At 38.5% G+C, this 11,546-nt stretch overlaps 1 long non-coding RNA gene across 1 annotated transcript; it reads right to left on the bottom strand.

Moving 5' to 3' along the window:
* Positions 1-742: 742 nt before the first annotated feature.
* On the bottom strand, positions 743-10,984 carry LOC129785101 (uncharacterized). The gene is made up of 3 exons (XR_008748631.1): positions 10,966-10,984; positions 7,882-9,450; positions 743-869 (listed from the first exon to the last, which is right to left on the bottom strand). It is a non-coding gene; the product is annotated as an uncharacterized LOC129785101 (long non-coding RNA).
* Between the last annotated feature and the right edge of the window lie 562 nt (positions 10,985-11,546).

Below are 11,546 nucleotides of genomic sequence, written 5' to 3'. Positions count from 1 at the left end.
AGGTCAGTTTGCAATTTTTAAAAATTCCCCTCTATTATTCATTTTACTGCATGCTCTGTTCCACAGGTAATCCATTAGGAACACAGGTTTACTTCTTGATCTAAATAATTTATATCAGAAGCTCAGATTTGAGTGGAATTTAAAAATACTAAAATGAAAGACAACTGATTACACTAGTTATTCATCAAGGGAAAACATTTTGCTCAAGATAAATGTTTTTAAGTTTATGTAGATGTAGGTGTGGTTGATTTTGGTGGACGGAGCGTTGCTGCTTCTGCTGCTGTTTTTACGAATTATACTCTAGATAAAGGTGTGATACCAAACTTGAAAACTAGTGGTGGATATGGTATTAATTTCTGAGTTACCACATTGCCACGAATAATATTAGTAGCATTACATCTCCCCAGATACCTTGAGTTCTTCAAGTTTATATTTAGGCAACGTGGCAGGCATGTCTAATCAGCTCCTACATTCTGTTTCAACATTTCAGTGAATCACATTCTCTTTTTAAACACTCACAAAAGAAATGTCTTCTCCCATACCTTTTACTCATTGGAATTATAATAAATGTAATGGATTACATGTCATTCCATTACATACAAATAAAGAATTTATCCAAAAACTTAATTTGGTGTTCTCTTGCAATAATAAAGTGAAATAAATGTTGATAGTTCTGAGCGTTAACATAATGCTTAGTTTATTAGGAAAGGGGAACACTCATCTGTGATTTATTTATTTTTTAATGAGACAAAAGGGTACTTGCTTCTCTTACCGACAGTAATTCCAGGATCTTCTAAGCGAGCTTCTAATCCAGGTAGTTCTAATCGAGTTTGAAAATCTCACAGGTGTACATCTTCATATATATACAGCTGCTGTGATGACTTATAAAAGGATATTAGAACATGAATGGCTTTTAATGTGCTTTAGCAACTATTTGATATGTGCAAATACCATTAAGCAGATTTTCAAATTCACCTCCAGGTTCCCCCCCACCCCCTACATTGTCCTACCTGCCCTGGGATTTTGCCACAAAATTATATTGCCCTTTTAATTAGGCGTGGATATTTAACTTCAAGAGAAAGGCTGCTAATTTCTGAAGTGGTAGGTCCCTTGCTCTGTGACTGCTTCACATAGATGAACCCTGTACAGCTGTTGAGCTCAGTGGCCCTGTTTGTAAAGTGCTTTTTCACATCAGTGGTCCAGACCAAACCTGGTGACACTGACTCACATTAACCAAGCATTTATATGCATCTCAGCAGGTATCAACCTGTTAGAAGAAAAGCTATGGCACAGCAGTAGAAATACACCATCCTTAAACTTTGAGAGTAACAAAACACCAAACCTAACAAACTGTCTCACAAACTGTGTGCAGAGATCCTGAAGCATTTCTGTGGTGCACACGTTCATAGGTCAGGTCGCCCTGTGGTATTACATCTTGACTTTATTTCAAGCATATAATCATACACAGATATATATTTTGATAGAGACTATATGGGATCTCAGGGCTTTGCATAATGCAGTGTTGCAAAGTAACGATATACTTAATCCAGAACAGCTGAATAAATACCAAATAAAATCAATCTTCTAACTCTGGTATTGCTCCAGGACTGCAATAACATATGCCCTTTCCCTTCGGAATATTTGGTCAGTGCACTTTAAAATGCATAACATAGATATGGTGAGGAGTGGTGTTACGACTTTTTGTGCAGGAAACAGTTTCTGTATCAACATTTCCTACTGGCTGCCATTCCTGAAAGCCATTTTCATTTGATTGCAAAGTGCACAGCATAGGTCCAGAATCACTAAGCTCTCTCAACGGTTTTAATGCCATAGAAGATAGTTAAGAACCACAAAGTGCTACAAGCAAAAGGTGTACAAAGTGTTCCTTCTGAACATGCAGGATCAGACCTTCCATGTGCCCATGTAGCTTGTCTAATACAAGGCATGGAAGAAATATCCCTAAATTAGTAAACTATTATATGCTGAAGATCAAAATGAAATTAAAAGATCATGTGCTTCTATTCCCACTTTTTTGACTTGTATTCTCTGGAGAGCTACAGCATGTCAGGTGGCTGCTCTTGCTTAAACCAAGAACTGAACGGGTCCCTCAGGTCCTTCAGATTTGGGAAATGAAAAAACACTTTTCAATTACTTCCTTCTCCATCACTTCCACGCCCTGCACCAATTATGGGTTTTCCTGCTTCGGAATTCAAATGAAAGAAGGGAGAATTCTAAACCACAGCTGGCAGGATATCATACTCCATTTCATTATTCTTTTTAATACAGATTAATAATATTCTCTCATGTTTTGATGGGATGATCACACTTCCTTATGCAGCATGAGAAGCACTTTCTTTAGACTAAATTCCAGCTAGTGCTGTGTGATCATCCAGGAGTTCTTTTATTTCTCAGTGTTTGACAGACATATGGTAAGTATTACAGCACCATGACAGGGAGACCACGTGCTATTCTCTCCTCCCTGAAATGGTTGTTTGCTTTCCTCACGCACTGAACCATGCAGCCCAGCTCAGTGCACCGAGATGCACCAGGCAGAGACATTAGCGAGGAGATTAAAAAATTGCAAAAAGCTACATTTTCCACTTGTAGATAATATTTTATCCACACAGATTATCCAGGAAGTACTTTACATGTAGTATTTTCTCAATCCTCATTCAGAAATATTTAGGATTTTGTAGTGTTGGCAATGTTGCTTAGACTGTTGTTAATCTTAACAATATAAACAAAGGTAGGCAAACACTAATGAGCTATACCTTCGTTATGGTATACATTTGAGCAAGTTATTTATTCACAGAATCACAGAATTGTCAGGGTTGAAAGGGGCCTCTGGAGACCATTCAGTCCAACCCCTGCTAAAGCAGGTTATCCCAGAGCAGGTTGCACAGAGACACGTCCAGGTGGGTTTTGAATGTCTCCAGAGAAGGAGACCCCACAGCCCCTCTGGGCAGCCTGTCCCAGCGCTCTGTCACCCTCAGGGTAAAGAAGTGCTTCCTCACGTTCAGATGGAACTTCTTGTGTTGCAGTTTGTGCCTGTTGCCCCTTGTCCTGCCGCTGGGCACCGCTGAAAAGAGCCTGTCCCCATCCTCCTGCCGCTGCCCTTAAGGGATTTGTGTACATTGATAAGATCCCTCTCAGCCTTCTCTTCTCCAGGCTGAACAGGCCCGGCTCCCTCAGCCTTTCCTCACCAGGGAGATGCCCCACTCCCCCCACCATCTCTGTAGCCTCCGCCGGCCCCTCTGCAGCAGTTCCCTGTCTCTCCCGAACCGGGGAGCCCAGCACCGGGCACAGCGCTCCAGATGAGCCTCACCAGGGCAGGGCAGGGCAGAGGGGGAGATCACCTCCCTCCCCTGCTGGCCACGCTCCTCCTCATGCCCCTCAGGGTGCCATCGGCCTTCTTGGCCACAGGGCACACTGCTGGCTCACGGGCACCTTGCTGTGCACCAGCACGCCCAGGTCCTTCTCTGCAGAGCTGCCCTCCAGCAGCCAATTCATATACAGCCAATTGTTTACAATTCGTAGCATTACAGTTCTTAATTATGCGTTAGATTGAGCAGTCCCAATTTACTATCAGCACCTTGATACTCTGCAAAAAGTTAATTTTAGTATTGAATGGGGCAGCTCTGCTTTGCCAGAACCTATTTGCCATGTTAAATGTAACCGAACAACAGGAACATTTCCCACATCTAATATTCTAAGAATTACAAATGCAAATTACATGAAAGGGCTGTTCGATACTCACTGCCACAGCAAAATGCAATTCTTCTATGTGCCTTAACTCAGTCCATTTCATAAATTTGTGCTGTAGATACATGAACTGTCTTGCATTGCATTCTACGTGAAAACTGTTGTTGCTGAGTAACATTTTCCTCTTGCTGAAATGTACTTACATACTAAACTGGTTTGAAGGTGTTTTCATTAGCATGTTTGATAAGTACTGTCTTTGACCTCAAATATCTAGAGAAGCAGGATATCTTTGCAACACCGTGCCTCAGAAGATGTATTACAGACTAAAGCAGAACAGACACCTGTCAGCTATAAAGGAAAGAAAGGAAAGCATGCAATGTTATAAAAAGGATGAAGTGCTCCAAAAATACAGTGCTATCTGAGCTATCTGATGTCCTTGTTCCGTTTCACATAGTTTCATTTCACCGTTATTACAATTAATTGAGTTAGGACAATTTTAAAGCCATGTAGGTACTTTCAAGATACACAGTTGTAAGAAACAACCAAATAAAGATGGAACAAAAATCCCAGTTCTCCAAACAGGTACAGTGTAGGTCTCAATTGAAGTACAAGTCACTGCCGGATGTATAAACCTTAAATCTGAGTTCAGCTAAACAGTGGAATGTCTGGACCTTGGCCTAATTTCTGAAAGTCTAATTTAACCTCCATTTCCCTCTACTATAGAACCATGCAGTGAGGCTAGCTACATTTAAAACTGACTACACAAAAACCCTTGTTCTTATTCCATGGGTTGCCCCCCATTTCCTTATTCAGAACAGAATTTCTGATGACTTATACAAACCATATTTGATTTTCAAACAGCAGTAAGTACCACTGAGATAATATCCTCAAGAAGAAGGAACGGGCTAGACCCTCAAGAACATAATTTATTTTTACTATTTTCAAAACCCTTACTGGTCTAGTAAAATCCCTGGTTTAAAGCATATATATATAAATATAGGCACTTCAGTAAGCAGTATTACAACCCATAATAAGTATTACAACCCATAATAAGCCAAAAGTCTCAGGAATCCTTCATTCCCTGACACAAGCAGAGAATTTGGCCTAATGTTAACACACAGATGAATCCACCATGAACTATTCAGTATTTCAAAAGCTGCTGACAGTTTATAAACACATCCTATATGTTTTGTTTGGTTGTTTTGTTTTGAAAAAAAAAGGTCTTATTTCTTATAATCACTCCAGCTGATTGTAGTCCTTTCACAATGGCCTTTATTTAAAATAGCAAATATATCCTACTAGAGAAGAAAAAATGTTCTCATACATAAAATTCCTCTTTGCCATAAATGAAGTCCTCGTAAGAACTTTCCAATCAGAAATCTTATGCTTAAAATCCATTCTTCATAGCTAGAAGGTTGTATACAATTTTTAAATGCATTTATGCACTGCTTCGGGACATGACAGGTGTGTGTATGCAGGAGTTATATTCAGCAAAACTCTTGCATGCCACTGGGGTAGGGTTCAAAACTATTATTTTTTTTTTAATTTGAGAACAGGAACTTTTTGGACTGGTTCAATATTTCTTGAGCGAACAAGCATGTTTGAGGCAGGCACACACACCCCCACCCCACCTGCTCTATATACAGTAGAGAACTTGCATGCAAAATGGAACTTGCCAACTATTAGTTTAGCCAAAGATATTAGCACTGTTTGTATGAGCGAGCACTGAGTGTCAGCATCAGATAAAGCACTTTTGAGAGATTATTGTGGAGGATGGTCTTTCACAATGCTGAAAGCAGACAGATTAAAAGGCTGAGCATATCTCTCAAACTCAACCACTGCATAACTATGCTTAATCTATTGTACACTCTATGCATATTCTTTGTACAGCTTTTAATATTCTGCAGCAGACAGAAAAAGCTTTGGAGAAAAGAATCAAGCTGAGGCCAAAGATGTTTGAGCTTTCAAAGATGAGATTTTCATTCCGGTGAGGGTATCCCAAAATTGTCTTTCATGGATCTACGATTACAGAATTTAAGTACCTAAGACATTGGAAACACCCATGGACTTAATTTGAACTTCAAGGTGTGGGTTGAATCTCCACTGAAAATTTTTTTGAGAAGAGACTCTATCTGCCCTCCTACTTTTTATTGTCAGAAACATTGTCAAGAATGGCTTTTTTACTGATCCTTAGGAGACTATTCCTTGAACAAAATTGTAAGTTCTAGGCACTAGTAGCCCAAGTGTTAATTCAGCTGGCTATTGCTCACTATGTGACTCGACTTCAGCTTCTAACCAGGAAAATCACAACTGCTTTGTTACTGAGACAGGGCTTCTGAAAGGCCGTAAGAGTTTCATACCCAACACACCTGACTTCAGAAAACTACCAAGAGAATGATCAGAGTGTGCATAAAGACAAGATTGCCAACAAGCTTTGTAAGCATTTCGCATTGTGCTTGCAGTCCTTGTTAAGAAAAATGAACTCCAGCCGCAGAAAATGCTATGGTCATGCAACACAATCATAAGACTTGCAGCAGTACCTGCACTTCACATCTGCCTGTTCGTACCGATGTCATTTTTAAACATGAGCTGTGATAAATTGCTTAATGGCAGGATAATTTCTTTTATTCATATGCAGCCTGGTATTGTAAAGGAACAGCAGTAGTTTGGAAGTCAGAAGGGTGAGTTAAATTGCCTGGGTTTTGTGTATTTTGTATGTTTTTTTCTGTCTGGAGAACTGTGGTATTTCTTGTTGTTCACTTGTTACACTGCTCACTGAATGCAGAAGTCTATATTCACATATCCCAAAACCAAGGCATTCTGTTCACTTTCATCGTAAGGCCATCTCCAATACAAGGTGTCTATATGCTTTGGCTTTCAATTCTATTAAAGTTTATAATAAACAACCCTCTATAACATCCCCTCACAGAGGGAAGAAAATTACTGAGCTGGGCAGAGCAGTTTTCAGGAGATGGTGTGTGTACTTAAACCAGCTGCGCTGAACAGAATGTCTTGTACGTTTGCAGCTCTTGACTGTTTCAAGGATACTCACGGGCTGCAGCACCACTATTTTCCATTTTCACTAAAGTAACTGACACAAGAATAGATTCAGGCTGTTCTCTGGCTGTTCTCACAGTCTATGTCTGAAAAATAAAGACTCAAGAGCACAGCATCTCATTTGTCAGGGAATTGGTAGAAGCAGTATACTTTCCGCTTCTCCCATGTTCTGTAGTTTGATTCTCATCGGTTTTGATATTTATTTTTTTTAAAGGCTACAAAGAGGAGAGAAATGGTAATCAGATGGAAATAAAGATTTCACACCACAAAATATCTTTGCACATGAATCTATTGCAGTGATCACAACCAGAAATGTTGCTCTGGTAGGCAATGCAGGAAAATGAACAGTATTTCTCTCACGTCTAACAATTTCCTCCCTAATCGGCTTCCCTAGGGATACTCTCTTCACCAAAATAAAAACCATTCTGTTATCAAGGAATCTCACTCTAAAACCTTAGTTTCCATTTAATACTCAGGTTTTATATGCTGTCAAACCAAGATAGGAATGTAGTCCATTAACTTTATGAGTCGGTAGTAAAATAAAGACCAAAGTACAATTAACTAGAATTCAAAGTTAATAGCTAGTATATTTTAAAGCAATTTATGCTTTACTAATCCAAGAAAAAAATAATTGAAATTTATTCAGATTTTGTGCCCTGAATGAACCAAACTGTTCAAGAGCAGAGAAATGTGAGTTGCTCATGGAGCAAGACCACACAGGCAAACTTTAGCCAAAATCATTGAGAGGCATTTGTTCATACAGAAAAGGGATTTAGGATGGAAAAATGGGCCTTAGGACATTGACACTGTGACAAGTAGAGCTCAGTGTGACACTGATGGGACCAAATTCTAGCAGTGCCCACATTCGCATTAGCCAAAACTGAAAGCTCCAGAGGATGGTCACAGTGACCAGTGGGCTCACTTAGGCCTTTGCATTTTAACTGCATTACAGGAATTGTCGCTGACTGGCATGAAACATTTGCTCTTGCAGATTGCCAGAGTGAAAGAGCAAAAGCTGGCAATGCTTTTGTTTCCCCTTTTATCCAAAAAACCCATCAGGGTCTCTAAGACCCAAAGTTCCCATTTGACATGAGCAGACTTGAAAACTCTGCACCAGCTTACCTGAAATCTGCAGAACTGACTGCATTTCTCATGGATTTTTCTAGTCATTACCATTGCTTACTTGTCTCTTACTCTGGATTTTTTATTTTCTTTCTTCACTGGCTCTCAGAGTAACCAAAAGTCTATGGCAGCCTCAAAATATTTGCTTTCAAAGTAACCTTGAGGAAGAAAAAAACAACCACTGATATTTTATGGACAGACACTTTAAAAACTTTCTACAATAATTTGCATTGAGCTTACTGAATCCAGTGTCTCTTATCTCATTGACTCATTATTTCCCATCAGTGAAAATAATTTCCAATATTTTTCAGAGAAAAATACAGTGTCAGTAGGGCGCAAACACAATGGTTGTGAATAACTCAATAGACTGAATTATTCGTGCACAATTCTCTTTGCCCTGCAAAAAGAGACTTTGCCATAACAATTATGTTCAGTAAACATTTTGTGTAAATTAAAGAAATGAAAATAACAATAAATTTCTTTGGAATATGGCGGCAGCAGAGGTAACAGCGCAACTAGAAAGAGAGAAATGGTCTAGAAAACTCATTTCCATAAGAAATTGTATCAGGTGACATTTTATTAGATCTAATCCTGTAAGAGGTATCACTATGTGAATTCATAATTCTCGTGAGCAATTCCTCATTTGAATAAAGGCTATTTGCAGCAAATTATTACACTGGGCTCAATGACTCCCTAGAAAGGGTCAGTGGGAACAGAAATGATAACTACAATGGACAAGCGCTGAGTACTCAGACCCAGTGAATTTCACACTGTAACTATATTGAGTGTTAATTTGCTGTGAGAGGAAATATCTGAAAGCTAACATATTTACCTAAGTCTTTCTGTGTATCTGAAGTAGTTGTTAGTTTTTCATTTTGTACAAAGTTGCCTTTAGCAATATATTAGTAAACTGAAGATGTATGCATGTACAGCCACCTATTTTTAGTTTTTACAGATGTCACAGGACTCTCAAAAATCTCAGGATTTGTATTAGAAGCACTGATGTACAGCTTTTCGAGAAAATTTAAGTAGGGAAGATGACGGAGAGGGTAACAAATACCTATGTGCAAGGTTGGCATTGCCAGTCTAGCATACGGAGGGAATAGCATAGAGATACGAAAAGAGGCAAAGGTGGGTAAACCGGCGAAAAATTATGGACAGATCGTGAGTTGAAGAGAGAAGGAAGTTCAAGAGGCGTGATAGCAACAAAGAATAATTTGAAACTGATACCAATTCAAGGATACAAGACAGATGTCTTGAATTTGTGGGGCAAGAGCCCCTGGTAACAGTGCAATGGCAAAACTGTCAGTGAAGACTCTCTTTATTTCTGAGGTTGTCAAAATATACCTTTTTGCAGTCATTTCCTTGTTTGGTTTTGGTTTGGGGTTTTTTTTGTTTGGGTGTGTGTTGGTGGTGGGGTTTTTTGTAGCATGTTATGTTGCAGTATACACAGATACTTCTGTGATTTCAGTGCAACGCTCAGTAGCCTTCCAATGAAATTTTTTTCTTTACAATAGCTTCATTCAGAGACTGTGCAAACAACTTCAGCTGAAAACAGTTCTCCGTACACTGCCAAATCCAAAACGTCATTGTCAATAAAGGGTGAAACCAGCTAGCACTGATTTGTGTCACCAAGAGCATGGTGTTACAATATCAAAGGGCTTCCTAATAACTTTTGAGAAAAATAGTTTTTCTTTCTTCAAAACAATTGCATGTTATAAACTTACCTTTTTCCACAGTCAGCTTATATTATTTTTACAAATTTATTTACAATATTATTTAAGTTTATATTATATTAAATATTAAACTCTTTGTTATGTGTCCTTTTTAGCCTTCAGAAAAAAGCCTAAGTGGAAGATCAGTTTTCCTGCAAACTCATCTGGACCAGTTTTCTGACTTCAGCAGTGGCCATTAGCAAACTATTCATCAATCGACTAATAACTCAGGCACCATTCCTGAAAGTACCTCCTGCAGGCAGTTTTGTATAACATCATTGAAATGACAGAAAAGGCACAAAATTATTGCGCTTTTGAAAAGAAGATGCTATTGAAACACATAGCCCACCAAAACAGTGACAAACCTCAGTGTCCCAATGTCTCTGTATGCTAGACCTGAATAAAACTGTTACATTAGGCTCACAGTTAGGGTACCCAGGGACAGCAAACTCGGGAAAGCTTTGGAAGTAATAGATGAGAAATAAAGTAATTAAATACTAAGACTGGACAAAAATGTTCCATGTCCTAAAACTGAGGTTCTGAAAAAATATAATGGAAAAAAATCTCTTTCTACAGAAAACTGAACACTCATCTGAAAAGCTGAAACTGCCAAAATAGTTTGCTTTCTTGAACGGATATCACAAATGATTTGTAGGGTTACCCAGAAAAGTTAGGAAAGTTTGGATTAATATTCAGATCTGTCCTTTCAATAAAAGATTTACTGGTGATCTGTACATATATATATACACATACATGTATATACACACAGATGTGTGTATATATATATACGTGTATGTCTGTCTTACGCTTCTTGAACCAAAAGGTACAGCACTGAATCCTATAACCATATGAACCAGCACTGTTATTCCAGTTAGTGGAATAAGTCATAGGCATAAGCTTATTTTTATTTTTTTTGTTTGACTACAGTTTCCGTTAATAAAACTGTTCCAAATGCAGATGCCAGACGAACAGAGTGCTCAGAGCTGTTAATAAATACACTGAACGACAAAATGTCTCTATATGAACAATGCATCTGAGCTAGCCAGATTAGAGGATTATGTTTCCCACTGCAGCAGTTCATATTATGGTGACACAGAAATGTCAAGGATATCAGAAGTGACGGCTGAGGCATTTGAAAAACTGAAATTAAAAACCGTGACTTTTAAACAAAAAAATAATAGAAAGATTCGCAAATCAAATTAAGCAAGACATTGCAGAAGTAAATAAACCCTGAGTAGAAATTATTCAACTGAATTGAAAAAAGTCATTAAAAGGTCAGGTCTTACACTATTCTGTGTGACACCAAAAACAGGGGATCCATTTTCTAACCTGCAGAAAGGGGCATTTACGATAAATTTCTTCAGTTTACCTCTTTGGAATTCAAAGCCATCTAGAAGTATACTCCCATCTACGGAACGTTGCAGAATCTCTCTTTGTGAGAAAACTTGTTATTCGTCTTGCTTTCAGAAGATTGGAGGTGCCATGGGGTACGTTCTCAGAGAGAAGATCCTCATGTAAAACAAGCCAGATTGCCTAAACAGAAATATCTTGCTTTGAAACCTTGTCTCATTTCCTAAAACTAAGTTCCTGTTTGTTTTCATTGTGGTTACTATAAAATCAGTATTTGCTCCATCTTGCAATTATTTTTAGTAATAACTGTGTAACAAATTGCACATTAACTAAGCATATCAGCAGTAAAGAAGTCAAGACTACATGTTTTGCCATGTTACTGCTGCCAGCCACAAAAATGTAAAACATGCAGAAAGAGAAATACAATTACAACGGGAAAAAAACCAAACAAACAAACTGAAGACAAAGCTCTATCATTACTTCTTGGTAACTCTTCAATTCTTTGTTATATCCTTCTTGCTAGTGCCCTGGAGGATTCTTCTTGCTTCCTGTAGCCTCTCCTCTGTGTCTCTGTCTCCTGGTCAACTAACTCCCAGCAAT

This window comes from Falco peregrinus, chromosome 8 (genome assembly GCF_023634155.1).
Source record: "Falco peregrinus isolate bFalPer1 chromosome 8, bFalPer1.pri, whole genome shotgun sequence".
Lineage (NCBI taxonomy): Eukaryota > Metazoa > Chordata > Aves > Falconiformes > Falconidae > Falco > Falco peregrinus.
The sequence above is the reverse complement of the archived record's forward strand: the minus strand, read 5'-3'. Positions and strand labels throughout refer to the sequence as shown.